Genomic DNA, 16,838 nt, shown 5'->3' with positions numbered 1-16,838 from the left:
GAGTGGGGTAACAGCGGAAGCCGTAGACAGTGAGGAAAATTGCACTCTCATCCCCCCATCCTGGGGTGTCTACAAGAGCCCCGTTCTTCCAGGGAGGAAGAGGGCTCATCCATTGACGGTTGCACCCCTCAGACAGCCCTACCTTGCAAGCAGGCATCCAAGAGAGTGTGAATACATGCCCTCCCATCTTCCTTTGTGTCACACAACCTACAGGTTTCTGAGAAGCATGATTGGAAGGCACGGTGGTGCTGAAGCGGCCCACAACTTTGCCCGATTTCAATCCCATGGGAATAATGAATCCCAGATTCTGGACACATTCTGCAAATTAACCCATTTGAGGTACCTTGGTTGAAAAACTGTTGTTCTATGACACACTGTTTTGCCCAACTGAGGGTTACAAATAAACAGACGCAGAAGGTTTATAGTCTATAGTTAATAATAATACAATTATTAAATAATCCATCTGTATTTTCTAGACTTTCATTGCAAATATTTTTTTTTTTGATTGAGACTATCGGTGCATGTCACAAACTCATGTGCAAACTTTCTTGGACTACAGGTAGTCCTCGACTTACGCCCATGTGAGTTGTGCCCCATTTTATGATTTTCCTTGCCACAGTTGGTAAATGAATTACTGCAATTGTGAAATTAATAACCCAGTTGTTAAATGACTAGTTTGCTTGACTTTGCTTATCAAAAGGTCACCAAAGGTGTCAACATGATCTGGGGACGCTGCAACCATCATAAATATTAGTCAGTTGCCAAGAATCCAAATCTTGTTCACATGACTAGGAAGATTCTTCAATAGTTGTGTGAAAAACGTTGTAACTTTGAATGGTCACTAAATGAACTGTTGTAAGTTGAGGGCTACCCGTATAACCTTTCCAATGGCTGGCAAATGAGACTGTATGTTTCCTTCTTGAAAAATATCCCCTAACATGAGGATATATTGTGATAGACGTGTTCTAAACTGCTTTTATTCCTAACACACTAAGTTATTACCTGCTGGGATTGGTTTCCATTCTGTCAATTTCCCTAATGATTCATGGTATTCATATATATCATAGAGATTTATATCTACATTTTTACTGATAACTAATGCAGCTGATTTTTATATGCTAATAAATTCTTAAGGTTGATCCATTGAAAGCATGCATATGAATGCAGGGCTACAAATTTTTATCTTTTTTTACATTTACAAGATTTACAAACACATAATTTAAATCTATAGCACTGACTGTATGCATTTCAAAACACAATACAAAATGCTTAACATAGGATTTATTATTGTAACCTTTTATCTAACAAAGGCATTCATTATTTGCTCTTGGTTTTTGTTTCTTTACTGATAACACTACTGTAAAGTAACACTATCAATACATTTTGAATGCACAATAGAAGCAGTTCATGAAGTAACACAAATTAGGAATTGAAAAGATGCCAACTAAGGTATCTCAATTATTTTACAGCACTGTAGTATTTCTTTTTTTTTTCATGATGCATTTTGTTCAGATAGGCAACTCAACTTTGTTTTGCACAAAAACTATTTTTCTTTAGAATCTATTAATGGTTACTGTTGTTGTCCTCACAGTCACATCCTCAATTTCATTAATGAAATTTATTAACATTTATATGCAAACTTTTATTCATGCTTTCATTTTATTATTACAGCTTCTTTGCGGCTTACATAAATTATACTTTATACATTAATTTAGGAATTAAAACTATTCTTTTAACACCCAAATAATTTGTTACGTGCACTTCTGTATGGAAATTACAGGTACTCCTTAGTTGACTACGGTAATTGGGAACAGAGTTTTCATCGCTAAGCAATGCAGCCATAAAATGGTATTATGTGACCCCATCAAATAGTGATGGAAATCCCAGCAGACCTTGTTGCCACAGAAAATCAAATCCAACTGGTCATTAGGTAATGATCTACTCTGGGGCAATCCAAGACATTCCCAATTTGACCTCTCCCTGCTTTGAGATTTGGTAATTTAAGATGACTTCCTCCTCTTGAACTCCACCTAAACTGCCTATTTCTCCATCCACCACCTCTGCCCTAGGCCACTCTGCACAGAGGAAAGTGGTGGCAGTGCTAAGGCTGAAGTAGAAGGCCGAGGCCTTCAGCAGTCTCTACTGCTAGTCTCGCACACTGTCTTCTCATGATGCTTCTAGAAGATTAATGAGGCCTTCCATAATCCCACCAGAAGGCAGTGTACAGTTTGGAGACAGGTGAGCACAACTTGGAAAGGGGTAGGCACGACTTTCTGGAAAGCTTTTAGAAGGCCTCAGAAGTCTTCCAAAGCATTGTGAGAAGGCAGAGCACTAGTTGGAGAGGGATGAAAGTGATTTAATTTGGAGAAAGGTGGTGTACACCCTTAGGAAAAAGGCCTGGTGTCCCTTGCACAGGGCCATGACGTGTGCACCTCATCAGCAACAGGCGAAAGAAGATGGCAAAATTCAGAGTGGTGTGGCAGAGCCTGTGGAACACAAAGCAGAAGAGGCAGCTAGGGCTTTGCACTGTGGTATTGGGCTGGCTGGCCACAGCATGGGGATTCAGGTGGCACACCACTGTGGCGGCTGTAATGAGGGTGCTGATGTTGGGAGTAAAGGCCTGGGAGCAGTAGAGGCACGCTATACCTCAGCCCCATCACTGCTGCCACCACTTCTGAGAAGTGCTGCTGTGTGGCATGGTCAAAAGGGAAGACATGAGGAGATGGTTTCACTTTGCACTATTAGAGCTTCCTAGAATGCAGTGACCAGGCACTTTAGAAAAATAATAATAGAATAACAGAGTTGGAAGGGACTTTGGAGACACCTTTTACCTTTTCAGACAAAGACTTAAAACTTCTAGGGCCAGTTATGATTTTGTGCTGTGGGTTCAGGGGCTTCTTACAGCCCCAGAGTTGTAACATATCAAGTTTATTTTTTGCCCCAAACGATTGTGGAAAAAGAACAGAGTGTTAAACAGTCTAGAAGGAATTTAAATCTTCTCTTTAAAACAAAAAAAAATGGATGAAAGTTTGACATCAATACCCACTTAATTTTCATAAGTTTGATGACTGAAATGGAGTACCAGTAATCATTCAAATGTTCAAGAGGCGCTTGTGCCTTTGGTTTATTTCATACTTCACAAAGAACTTCTAAATCTTTAAGTCACGCTTTAATTGTACAAATTGGCACTGTAATATGGGAAAATAAATTTAATGGCATGAGTCTCATTTCCCCTTTGAATGATTTTTAAAACTGCTATTCTGTATGAATTTTATCTAAATATACTGAAAATAATCTAGCTGAAGAAATATCAAAGCTCCTTTTTCAGGTTTATCAAAGAAACCAGATACAAAACCGTCATCAGTTCCTTTCTTCACACTTCAACCTCTAAAATAATAATAAAAGAAATTACTGTTCTACTGTATTTCTATGATACAGACATTTATGTCTTTTCCCTCCCTTTTATTTCTTGAACAATAAGTTGCACTTTTTCTTAATATATTAACTTTCCCACCAGAATAGTTTGTTTTTCATCTATTAGCAGATAACTTTTAACTCACTGCAATTGAAGCTGTTCTGGAAAATCAGAAAGAATGCATAACTCTTGAAGAGGCTGAAGGACTATATTTAAAAATGACTGGGTACTAATCTGTAATTGTATTTCTTTAAGTTCAAGGTAAATTTTAAACCTATAAATTCAATGTAAATTTTGCTCCTGTATTGATTCACATTAGAATGTCCCAGAATTCAAGATTTTTAAAGGAAGTAGAAATAAGCTGCATGAGAAAATAAGACTCCCACCAATTCCCTTCTTTTAATGGACCGGTCCTGATATTCTTCATGATTCTGAGCTGGAAGCATGCATCGATAGAGCAAATTCTGACCCAATCAGTCAACAAAGCACAATAATTAGTTAGTTGTTCTTCTTTAAGATTCAGATACTTGGATCATTATCATAAATCTTATATGAAATTAGGAATTACAAAAAAACATTGGAGACAATACCTCTGAAATAATGACTAATAAAAACAGTCATCGTAACCAGGTGGCATTATGGCAAATACACCAATGAAGTACAACTTATAGCAATGTTTTAATGGAATGTCTCAGTACTGGTAGTCCTTACTTCACGACCCTAACTGGGATTAGAGTTTCCATCACTGAATGAAGCAGTCATTAGGCAAAACATCACGTGACTGCACTGCTTAGCAACAACAGTTCTGGTAGCCTCGGTTGCAGTAGTTAGGTGAGGACTATACCATCATAAGGCCAGGATCTCATGTTTCCCCCATTGGGTGAAAATAGATGGGCCTATCCTGCTACCTCCTCCCAGATTACCCAACGAACTCCCCTTTGGCAGATGAGAGTCCACCATCTCATCTCCACTTCAACATCCAACATCCATCTATGTCTCTCTGCCTTTCGAACGCCCTATATTCTGTTGTCTCCGTTTAGCTTAGTACCCCTCTCCAATGTCCCCAGCTGACCTTCACTACCTTCTTCCTCCTGCTACTAGCAAGGCACACACAGCTGGTCCTTTGGGCTAGACTTCTGTGATGTTTTTGTAATGCAGGTGAGCTGCTCAGTGCCTGAATTTTTATTGCTTGGTGCAGAGGAGCTATAATGTCCATAACTTTGTGGACCAGTTTGTCATGGCCTCAGAGCCAGGCTCCAAGATATGGCCAACACCGATCCTTCTCTGGGGAATATGGGTGCCAAGGAGCTGCCATGCACGCACAGGCACTACAAGCCTTCCTGTCATTTTACAAGACTTTCTGCAAACAAATTGTTCCTAAATACTGCAATCTTTCTGACAGGGGTGTGTACTCCCACCCAGCACCTCTGCAAGCCTCGCCCTCAGGCATTTGCATGTACCTGCTTTTTACCTGTCATTTGCATGGGAGTTTTCTCCCTTGGCTGAAGCCAGGCCACAAAATGGTCATAACTACCATTTGTTCAGCACCGTTGTAACTTTGAACAGTAGTTGAGCAAACGGTTGTTAAGTAAGGATTATTTGCAGTGCAAGGATGCTTTGATACATTGCAGTAAAATGAGATCCAAGTACCTATTGTGCTAAACATTACAGGCCACCTCAGTTCAAATCAACAGATTTCTTTATTAGAAGTTGAGATTTGTAAAAAATTCAAAATATTCAAATTTTTTAAAAAACACGCATTTCAAATAAAATATAATGGCCCTCTTGCTATCAAGGGCACGCAGTCCACACTGAAGAGGTTTTGCTAGGAAAGCTGCTTTCCAAATGAGCAAATGGTATGAATGACTAGTCAATGGCTCAACAGCAAAGAATAAATATATTAAAATCCAATTTTGAGCAAAACAACTATAGTTAATTAAGTGCTTCTTTTTTAACAGAAGATCTTGATTTTAGAGTAAAGTCAATAGATTGGAACTGCATATATGTCATCTTATGGTAATAAAGTCCACCAGAAACTTGGCAGTGCAGACTTCAGAATGACTAATAAACTTCTTATTTTACAATACATATCTTCCTGGTGTGGAAAAGTATCTTTCAATTGGCGTCCAGAAAGAAAGGGATAAGGATTCTCAAAGGGAAGTTGCGGGAGATTTTGTCAAACAAGCATTATTAAGCACAACTTGCAGGAAGAAGCTTGCAAACAATGATATAAGCACCCACCTTTATCAACCACAGCAAAATGCTACTGACCCTGGGATGTTGCCAGGATAATGGAATGTATAGTAAAATTTGAAAATTTTGGTGATTTACTCTACACCAAGAACTTCTTCATGTTGTTAAATATTTCTCTTTCGGTAAGCTATAGCCTCTCTCATTGAAAAAAAATGTCCTCAGGTATATTAAAAGGAGAACAAAAAGGGGTTGGGACAGAATCAGATCACTTATTTAGTAACACTGGGAAAAAAACCTCTGAACTTTTTTTTTTTTATCAGGAAATTATATTTAATATGCATAGTTCTCAATACCGTATTCTGCAGCTATTGCCCCCAAATTTACAGCATCTTGTAAGTGCTAGAACTGTGTTTATGAATGAAAACTTTGGAATCTTCAGATGTCAAACTCACTGCATAATAGGAGTATAAACAAATAGAACACACACACTATTAATAATTAAAATATATTATTCAATGGATAGCTTTCAACCATCTATAAAAATAAACTTACTGAATAATTTATTTGATGGGTTACATTCCTCAACAATATTGTTCAGCAAAAAGTGTCCTGTCAGAACTGATTAAAAAGCATTAAAAGGAAATATAGATAGTTCAGATGGTGGTTTCTGATTCTGAAAAAATAGAGAATACCTAAGGTCACTCTGATATTAGAAAAGATATTTCTGAATTCTAATATAACTTTTACCTTTATTTACTAAATTGATAGGCTGCCTTTCGTTCAGTAGCTCCTTCCTATTTTTCCCCACAACATGAACTTTGCTAAGAAGACGTGACAGTATGGTTCAAAATTATCCAGTCAGTTTCCAAGGCTCAGGGCCTCACTGGTGCTAGTTCAAGAACTTAATTCCTACAAAGGCAACCTATACTGTTTCTTAGGTATTATACCCTTAAAAGGTAAAGGTTCCCCTCGCACATACGTCCTAGTCATTTCCGGCTCTAGGGGGCGGTGCTCATCTCTGTTACAAAGCTGAAGAGCCAGCGCTGTCCAAAGGTGGTCATGGGTATTATGTTACTAAGGATATTATATACTATTATGTTACTAAGGGTATTATACCTTTGGGTAACCAAATATATAAATTTGGTTCATATATGTGCCCAGTTCTAGTCAACACATTACAAAAAGGATGCAGAAGAACTGAAAAGAAAACAGAGAAAAGCAACAAAAATGATCACAGATTTGGAGGCTAAATTCTTTGAAGAATAGTTAAAACAACTTGATATGTTTATTTTTTGGTTTATTTTTTTTATTAAAAAATTATGCTGCCATCTTGTCCTGTAAGGCTAGGCATCTTCCAGATTATAAAATAAATAGAAAAATAATTAAAATATTAAAACTACAGATTAAGATTTTAAAACTATACTGAAACCAGAACTAAAAGGCAAACAGGATGGGGATGAGACCCTCTTATTCTATCAATCACCTCCAGCAGTGAGAAGCCCTCCTTAGGGCCCCAGGTGAACTGGCAAAGCCATATTTTAATACCTTTCCAGAAGGCCAAAAGGTAGGAGCAGTTCTCACCTCCAGTGGTGGAGTGTCCTACAGGAATAGGGCCACAGCAGAAAAGGCTCTTCTCCTGGAACCCATTTGTTGGAATTCCTTAGCAGAGGGAATTCACAGCAGGCCTCTTCTCCTGGTACAAGTGGGACGGGCTAGTCCCACTGGAGAGAGATGGCTCCTCAGATATCCTGAACTCATGCCATATAGGGCTTCAATATCTTGAAATGGATCCAGAAGCAAACTGGTAACCAAAGTAAAATTAACTTAGTTGTATTTCCTGTTTGGTTGACCTGGGAGGGCTAATAGGATAAGAACCAGTGGGTTAACAGACAGAGAGGTCCAAACTTGAACTAAGGAGGAGTTTCTTGCCTGTGAATGCCATTAAGCAATAGAACATCTTGATTCCTGGAGTTGTTGGTGCGCCATCAGTGGATGTTTTCAAGAAAAGTTTGGGCAATCATGTGTTTGGGATAGTATGAAGATTCCTGCATTGGGGAGGAGATTGGACTAGATCAGGGGTGTCCAACCTTGGCAAAGCTGGCTGGGGAATTCTGGGAGTTGAAGTCCTCCAGGCTTAAAGTTGCCAAAGTTGGACACCCCTGGACTAGATGGTCATCTTCCAGCCGTATGATTCTAAATTAGGAATGGCACTGCTGGTTACTTAAACATTATTTCACTGTTACTATATGAAGTGTTTTCTACTGTTTATGAATAGGGACCTTTCTGAGTGGGTATAGCTAAATGGCATCCATGATGTGTCTGAGAAACTGGAACTGGATAAATCTGGAACACCATGGTATTAGAGGGGAAATATGGAACAGCAAGATGACAGGAACTGAACTTCTCCTTTTCCACCACTCTTCGCCAGGCTTTTGGAGCTGTCTTTCTATCACCAAACTACCTGTTTCCAGTACAAATTTCATTGTGCTTTGCAGGGCAAAGAAAATTGCTAAATAACCATTTTTCCATAGAGCTGTCTCGAGTGTCCAGGTTGGGAGGAGCTCCAGTCTCGGCTCTTCCAGGCTGAGCTTGAAAGTGAGGCGCCCCTCACCGTCACGTGGTCCTCGGGCGCTCCCCAGTTTTTTGCTCAGCCTCGTGGCTAACAGGCTGTTTTCCCTTCCGGTCGTTCAGCATTCTAGGCCTCTCCTTCTCATCGCTTTCTACTGGATCACCGGCAGGCAGCGCAGGACTTCAGGTTTGAACTCCCAGGAGTGTTTTTAACTTCCGAACTGTTTCCTTAGGGGAGAAAAAGCAGGCGCTCGCGCTGCCCCCACCGCTTCGTTTGCCGCCTACTCGCTCCGCCAGGCCTTCGTTCCTGCCTGCCTCTCCTCGCTTTAGCCGCCGTTCCCCCCATGACGCCTTCTGGCCCAGTGCACGCTTCCCTGGTTCTCCCAAAGGCTCTAATCTTCCTGGGAGTTTACCGCCGCTGGGGCTGCCTCCGTTACTTGCGGCCTCCATCTCGGGCCCCCTGTGGCGTCCGCCATCTTGGGTGGGCCCTGGGCGTCCGCCATCTTGGGTGTGCCCTGGAGCGGCCGCCATCTTGGGTGTGCCCTGGACCGGCCGCCATCTTGGGTGTGTCCTGGACCGGCCGCCATCTTGGGTGTGCCCTGGAGTGGCCGCCATCTTGGGTGTGCCCTGGGCGGCCGCCATCTTGGGTGTGCCCTGGAGCGGCCGCCATCTTGGGTGTGCCCTGGGCGGCCGCCATCTTGGGAGTGGCCGCATGGCCGTCTGCCATTACTAGAGGCCTTTTACAGGCCGCAGCCTTAACTGACTATTAGGCAGCCTGGGATTCCCTCGTCTCAGCCTCCTGCAGAAATAGGGTCTGTTGGCCCTGCAGCCTTTTTTCCCCAGCAGGCGAAGTAGCAGCTCTGCCCCCCCCCCTTCCCGGTCCGTCCGGCAGGGGTAGCTGCCTGGCGTTCACCTTTCTGGCTGATTGGTCTCTGGGCTAGCCCTGGTTCGTACCAAACCTCTATTTTAAACAGAAAAAATTTTTTTTGACTAAAAGGGGCGTGGGCGTGCGTTGGGATTCCCGGCCTCCCGTAGGCCGCATCCAGACCTGGTTTCAGCTTACATTATTCCCTTCTGCCTGCGGCCTCAGGGTCATTGGTTTTTTTTTTCAGAGGCCTACCAGTAGGCCGCATTGTTTCCTGACTCCTGGGCAGATCCTGGGACTGCTCAAATACCTTGCAATCCTGCCTAAGTCTCCCCTCAACTAAGGAGTTAGTTGCTTGCCATGTCCCTTCCCGGTTCGCCCGGCAGGGACAGCTTGGCGTTTATTCTGGCCGATTGGCCCCGGGCTGAGCCCTACTTTCCCAACACGTTACAGAACAATTCTGTGGCCTTGACAAAAAGGGGTGCAACACGAGCACTGGGAGTTCCAGCCTCTGCTTTGGCTGTACCCAGACCCGTTAACCGCCTCGCATTAACCAAAAAATTTTTTCCTTTTTTTCTCTCCTCTCCAGATGGCAGCGACAATACCTCTCGTGGCACTTCTCTGAAGGCCAAGGCCAAATCCCACCACCTGCGCAAACAGGCACAGGAACCATCCAAAGCTTCCCAAAGGGATGCCCTCAGGCGACACAGGGCCCTCGAAAAGGGAAACTGACAGACACTCTCAGGAGTCAAGCTCTGTGCCCGGGACCCTTCCGTTCCATCAACCTCCACCCATCCTCCTCTCCCCTCCTCTCCTGCTTCTGCTTCTCCCCCACAGCCTGGACAGGCCCTGAGGTCACCTTGCCCACCACTGCTGTAGAACTGCGCCCGGAGGAGTCTCTCCCCATGGCGGAAATACCCGAAAACCTAATGCAGGCTATGGAGCTGGCCATCCGGCAAAGGGTAGCACAACAGATGCAGCAGCTGGCCGGCCTGGCTCCTCGGCCCATGGCCCCGAGGCCCTAGGATCAGCGGCCTCGCATGGTCAAGCAACTCCCCAAGAGGACTTAACCTTACCTTTGGAGTTGGAGGGAATGGAGGCCCAAGAACCAGGGACCCTTCCCTCTTTGGGGACGAGCAGGACCTTGACATGAGGTCCCTCATAGGCAGTGAACTCTTTTCGGGGAACAGGTCCCTAGAAGGGGACATGTCGAGGAGGGCGAGGGCCTCCCTCCAGGTCAGCCAGCGTTTCTAGGGCTCTTTAAACCACACCTATTTAGGTCCCTCCTGTTCAAAGCCAGGACCACCTCGGGCCTGAACCCCCTCCCCACCCAACCCGGCGGGCGGCGGGGTTCCTCCCGACTCTCTCTTCTCTCAGCCCGTGGCGAAACTGAGGTGATCCCTGTCCCGCCCATATTCTCAGACATGGTTTCTAGGCAGCTGGCCTCCTCGGGGCCCCCTCCCCCCAACGCCCAGGACAAGCGGTTTTTAACCTGGAACCGCAGTTCTCCACCTTGCTCGATCCCCTCCCCGTGGGCGAGCCCGTGGAGGCCTGGTTTCCGCTCTACTCCCAGCGACTCACTCGATGCTCTCCAGCCCGAGGACAAGCGAGCTGAACTGGCCCTGTGCCGCGCTCACCTCTCTGGCGCTGGGCAGTCAGGGCTTCCACTGCCGCGTCGTTTTTCACCAGGTCTTCCATCAAGTGGCTCCAGCAGCTCAAGCAGCATGTCCCCACAGCCAATCTCAGGGCGCACCAGGACATTGCCAAGATCCTGGCCGCGCCGAGTTTTGCAGCGCCACCTTCCAGGCGGCAAAGTTCTCCACCAGGGCCATTTAGTCCCAGGTTACCGCCCGCCGTCTACTCTGGCTCCGCCACTGGCAAGCGGACGTTAAAAACAAGACTAAGCTAGCAACAGCCCCCATCTCTGGGGGAAGTTATTGGACCGGTTCTCGACCCATTCCTGGCGAGACCCGGAACAAGCGCAAGTACCTCCCTTCCCTCTCTAGGAGGTCCGACTTCAGAGGCTCCCCCTCTCCTCGCCAGGGTTCTTCTCATTCCTCCTCCTTTGCCAGATACTACCGATCCTCTCCCTATAGATCTCCCTACCGAGCGGGCGGATGGGTCCGGAGGTAATCCTTCCAGGAAGCCCTCCCGGGGATCCGGGGAGGTTCGTTCCGTCGTTCTCGATAATGCAGTCGCCCTCAGGCGCTTGTCCTTTTAAAAAAAAAAAAAAGAGGAAGGAGTGCGAGAAGGCCTACCTCTACTCCGATCTTTAACCCCTGCTTGCAACAGGCTCCTACCCCAGGAGCACTCTTGTCCTCCTCACCCTGCCCTGGGCGCCTGGTCGGCAACACATCTACCCCCATTCAATGCTAGCGGGGTCCCTTCTTGCGCTCCCGGGCCTCACACAGATCTCTGCACCTCCCCTCCTTCTCTCTGTCCCAGAGTTCTCCCAGGGAATTCCCCCACGGTCGGTCTTCCCAGTTTCTTGAATCCCGGTCCCAGTGCACACCTGTTGGCCTCTTTGGCGGGACTGCCTCCCGGATAGCTCCGCCTCCTCTCTAGGCCACTTGTTGAGACATCCCAATATCCAGGGTTTTCTCCTGTTGGGCATGCCTTCCAGCGGGTCATCAGGGTTCCAGGAGAGATTCTATACCAGACGGGCCCCACCCACAGGACTAGCCAAGCTTTGGTATGTCCCAACCTGGACACTCGAGACAGCTCTATGGAAAAGGGCGTTGGTTCTTACCTGATACGCTTCTTTTCGTAGAGCTGTTGAGAGTGTCCAGCCCCACCGTAGGCCGTCTGGTGGGAAACCTGGCTGTTTGACCGAGCAATCTAATATATTTTTTTCCTGAGTGTGATGAGAACAGGACCTTCCTTCTCGTCTGTGCAAAAACCTGGGGAGCGCCCGAGGACCACGTGACGGTGAGGGGGCGTTCCTCAATTTCAAGCTCAGCCTGAAAGAGCCGAGACTGGAGCTCCTCCCAACCTGGACACTCTCAACAGCTCTACGAAAAAGAAGCGTATCAGGTAAGAACCAACGCCCCATTCAATCATAGTATAAATTAACTTTGGGTGCACTCAAAGCCTAGTTGAAAGGTAATAGTTCCATTTGAACCAAGGGGAACCAGTTGATAAATTATGGAGATAAAGTCTATCATATTAACGACAACAGTAATGTTATATACTGAGCTGTATTTTTCCGTTCCTGCCTATGGCAGATCTAAATGAAAGGTAAGCATGACAAAGTTGGTGCCTCCTGTTATCCGTCTACATTATGTTCTTCTCTAGAAGATATGTGTAAACATTAAATGTAACAAATCGCAGTATAGAGTATAACCGTACACTCCCATCAGTAATAGAGTAACATGCCTTTGAAATTGTGGTGCTTTCCTTCATTGACATGTATGTCAGCTGTAATGTATTCTTAAAGTGTGTCCAAGTGACATATCTCTTTTTCTATTTGCAATTGCAGTTGTTTTGAAGCAGAGCAATGGCAGGAGAATCGATGGGAAAGGACTGCAGCAAGACAGGTAGAGCTGGGTAGAGTTAGCAGATCTGTATCATTCCTCTCTGCTTCATATTTTCTGAAATAAAAATACCTACTTGCAATAAATGGAGCATAGCCCCATCTAAATCTGCATTTCTTTCTTAAATAAACACTTCATTTTACACATTCTACATCTTCAATTTACCCCAAAGTCAGTAAGTAACAAACTTCTCTTATCTGAACATTTTGCAGCTTCCAGGATGCACCGTGTCTGATATGTAGGATTTCATTATGATAATTTAATTTCATTGAATATGTAATGAAAAAGAAAGAGAGGGAGAATGCTGTTCTACCAAAGAATATGAAACCTACTGGAGAAGCTGATAAGGATAATCAAATTTAAAAATCTGCAGAACTATTCTTTATGAGGTTTACTTAGGAATCTGGACTTTATTACATGCTGGATTTCCAATTGTTTCTAGGATTAACTAGAATGACTATCTCATAAATCATTTAATTGCATGGCATGACATGAATATACAGGTAGTCCTCACTTTACAACAATTTGTTTAGTGACTTTTCAAAGTTAAAATGGCACTGAAAAAAGTGACATGATCATTTTTCACACAGACATTGCAGCGTTCCTGTGGTCATGCGATCAAAATTCAGAAGCTTGGCAACGGGCTCATATTTATGACAGTTGCAGTATCCCAGAGTCATCTTTTATGACCTTCTGATAAGCAAAGTCAAAGGGGAAGTCAGTTTTATTTAATGATCATCTTCATTTAACGACCCCATAATCCTTTGTGGGGTGGATTCTGGGCAACTGAATGGAGCTAGCAGAGATTTTTTTAATGGCCCGATGCCCTTCCTGTCACCAATGCAGAGTTTTGTCAGCAGATATATTCTCAGTGTGCCCAGAGAGAGAAATATCTGCCTCTATCTAGGATTGAACCCACAGCCTCCTGATTGTGAGGCAAGAGCTCTACCTCTAAGGCCACTGCACCACTTGGATTCATTTACCAATCCTGTTACTAAGTTAACAACCGAAGAGATTCACTTAACAAATGTGGCAAGAAAGGTCATAAAATGGGGGAAAATTCACTTCAATGTCTCACTTAGCAACAGAAATTTTGGAGTCAATTATGGTCGTAAGTCAGGGACTATCTGTATATGCAAGAATAATTTTGCTTAGTACATGTTTTCTTTCTTTCCCTCATTCTCCCATCTTTTTAAAAATATAGTTGCAAGTTAAACCTTATCAAATTATACTTTTTTTTCTCACTATTCTTTCCTTTCTTCAGCAAACACTATCTTTGGAAGCTTCTGTGAAAGAAAAGTAAATATTTCCAGACTATATAGGTCATTTGAAGAAAATGCAGAGGTCGGACCATCTTGAGTGCACTAAATACTAATAAGAGTTTCTCTGACTGAATTTATTTTATGAAACTCAGCATGCACCATGGAATTATTCAACTCGTTCTAAACTTCCATCCACGTGGACTGATGTGATGAAACACATTTATATTACTGGAAAAGTAGCAGGGGGATATTTCCTAGTGACTAACTTCCCCCAGGATCCACAAGCTTCACAAGAGTCTTGTCAGCTGCTGTAGTCTTCCTGAGTTGCTAGGTTTCCATTTTGGCGAAAGGAGTACAACTTCACAAACCAGCAAAATGTCTAATGATACTAACTAAGGAAGATTCACTATGACTTAAAATTATCATAAGATACTTTTTTGGGGAATGTTATTTATACATTTTTCTTCTTTAAAATACATAAATGCTTAATAAACAATGTAGTTGTCTGGATCAATTTGCTTATACAAAGTATAAGTATAAAGTATATAAAACACCGGTAAAAGTAATAATAATAATAATAACAACAACCATAATAATACTAAAATTTGCTTATATATAATAAAATTCTTGCATCATTTACTTCTACATATCAGTAATCTTTCATCCCCTAAGTTCTACTTCTTTTATCTAACCATTGATAAAACATATCCCATATTGAAAAATATTCTGTTTCTTCCTTATCTTTTATTATTAATGCCAATCTATCCATCTCCGCACAGTCTAATATTTTTCTAATTATACTTTCATCTGTGATACTTTCCTATGTTGCTTGTTACTATATATTTTTCTCTGGGTTTTTTTGTTTAAATCTCTAATAGCACCCATACACATTCAAACAACATTTCATTATCAAAAGTATTTGAGTGGTCAAAAACCTGAATGAATAGAGGAAACACAAAGTTAAATGAGCTTATAAAAACATCAGCACAAAAAAAGAGGACAACAGTATGATAGGATGTTTGAGGAATGGAAGGTTCTTAGGGGTATCTAAGAAAAGCATCTGAAAGAGTGGGCAAAATGCCCTCCAAATAAAGCCAGATTTCGCATCAGAGCCTGACAGCAAGTCTTGGCTTTGCAGACACTCAACTCCTTATTTAGGAAGAGACTTACCCTGGCAGAAGACTCTCAGAAATGACTTGGCTAGATAAGATCCTTTACTGCAGACAAGAAGGAAGCCACAGTCACCCAGAATATTTGTTCCCTGCAATGCGAAAAAGGCAAAGCTTTTGTTTTAGATCTAGCTTCCAAGAGTTTAAACCCGGTGCATTTTCCTTCTATCTTTTGAATCCTTCCTTCCTTCCTTCCTTCCTTCCTTCCTTCCTTCCTTCCTTCCTTCCTTCCTTCCTTCCTTCCTTCCTTCCTTCCTTCCTTCCAGCAGCCCATCTCAGGTAATGTCTCTCAGTGGCTTACAATTCAAAAAAATATATTACAATTAAGATGCTAAAAACATTTTAAAACAATAAAAACATCCAGAATAAATATACATAGCAGCCAAAATACTGCATTTGGTCTGTTAGCAATACAGCCAGCTCTTAACACGTTCAGTACACAGACTTGGGAACAAAGCCAGGATTTTAGGGCCTTATGAAACGCTGACATAATTGGGGCCATTCTAATCTCCGATGGGAGGATGTTTTATAGAGCAGGGGCCACTGAAGAAAAAGCCTATTTTCTAATCCCCACACTCTTTGGTTGATGGGATCTGTAGTACGCCCATTCTATTTGATTGGGTTGGACAGATAGACTCTTGGAAAAAAATGGTCTCCCAGAATGCTAAAATAAACACTAGAAAGGGCCAATAATTTTGTGCTTGTCTGAAAGTGTAGCTCAGAATATTCTTCACTGTTGTTCTCCGGCCATCTCACCAATTTTCCTTTTTTATAGAAAGTAACAAGAGAAAAAAACAGTATAGTTCTGTGGATTTCAGTAGCTATTTGCAAAACAGTTGGTTCTACCAAAGCAGTGCATTCTTGAACAGATTTCCAAGTTGCAAGAAATATCAGTTTTCGCCAATATAGGAATTTTAACTTTAATGTCAGATTAAATGCAAACTACTTAAGGTCATTTAATCGAATGTGCTCCAGTGGATTTCAACCTTCATTTGTGTATTAAGTGACTTATAAAAGTTACTATTAAATGTTCTGATCCCATTGTTTTTCCCTTATCTGTTTTCATCAAGCTTTCTCTGTGAAGCCCAGCTATCATTTTCAAACTCTATTTGGGTATGTGTTAGACTACACTCATAATTTTTCTGCTGTGCCAACCACAAATTAAAAATGTTATGGTAAGATAGGTAAAGAATATAAATTCAGAAATACAAATGCAAAGTGGCATTCTGCTGTTAAAGTGCTAAATAGCATTTCAAATGCTTTATCTCTCCTTCCCCATGGCTATTTTGTTGATGAGCACCGTTAGTCTCCATTGGTTTGACATCCCTGATTGCTCAAGTCTGGAAGCACAAGAGGTTTCTGTGCTAAACTATTTCCATGCTTCTGCAGAAGGAAGACTGTAAATATCAACATGGTCTTGCAACAGAGGAGTAAGATGAGCAATGCAAATGCAAGGGCTTAAAAATAAAGAGATTTTAAAATTGGTCCTGTGATTACTCTTCTGTTTAAGCTTAGAGTTTTCAGCCAATCAAAATGCACAAAGCTCATTAATTATATTTTTGTAATATTTAGGACAGGGGTCTCAAACACAATTTACCTGGGGGCCTGCTGGAGGCAGAGCCTGGGTGAGGCTGGGCCGCATAAGGGATTCCACAAAAAACGTTGTTAAAAAAAAATCACTAATCCGCACTAATATTATACTTCTTTCATATCACGGTGGGGGCCACAGGATATCGTCCCGAGGGCCGCAATTGGCCCGCGGGCCGCGAAAATGAGACCTGTGATTTAGAAGCTATGGTTTAGAAGCCATAGACCCTAAATAATTTGAGTCCT

The 16,838-nt window shown here is 42.8% G+C and overlaps 1 protein-coding gene across 5 annotated transcripts in view; it reads right to left on the bottom strand.

Annotated features, from left to right (window-relative positions):
* The window catches only part of KLHL29 (kelch like family member 29), a 415,683-nt gene that overhangs the window by 180,110 nt on the left and 218,735 nt on the right, over positions 1–16,838 (bottom strand). Inside the window, exon 1 of one of the 5 annotated variants that reach the window (XM_087917981.1) lies at positions 15,007–15,111. The exons of the other annotated variants lie outside the window; for them this stretch is intronic. The gene's annotated coding sequence lies outside the window, so the exon portion shown is untranslated. Of the gene's footprint in view, positions 1–15,006; positions 15,112–16,838 lie in introns of those variants that run through there. 5 annotated transcript variants of the gene reach the window in all.

Source organism: Pseudonaja textilis, chromosome 1 (assembly GCF_049901715.1).
Source record: "Pseudonaja textilis isolate UNSWEBS1 chromosome 1, rPseTex1.2, whole genome shotgun sequence".
Lineage (NCBI taxonomy): Eukaryota > Metazoa > Chordata > Lepidosauria > Squamata > Elapidae > Pseudonaja > Pseudonaja textilis.
This window is presented reverse-complemented; position numbering and strand designations above follow the sequence as displayed.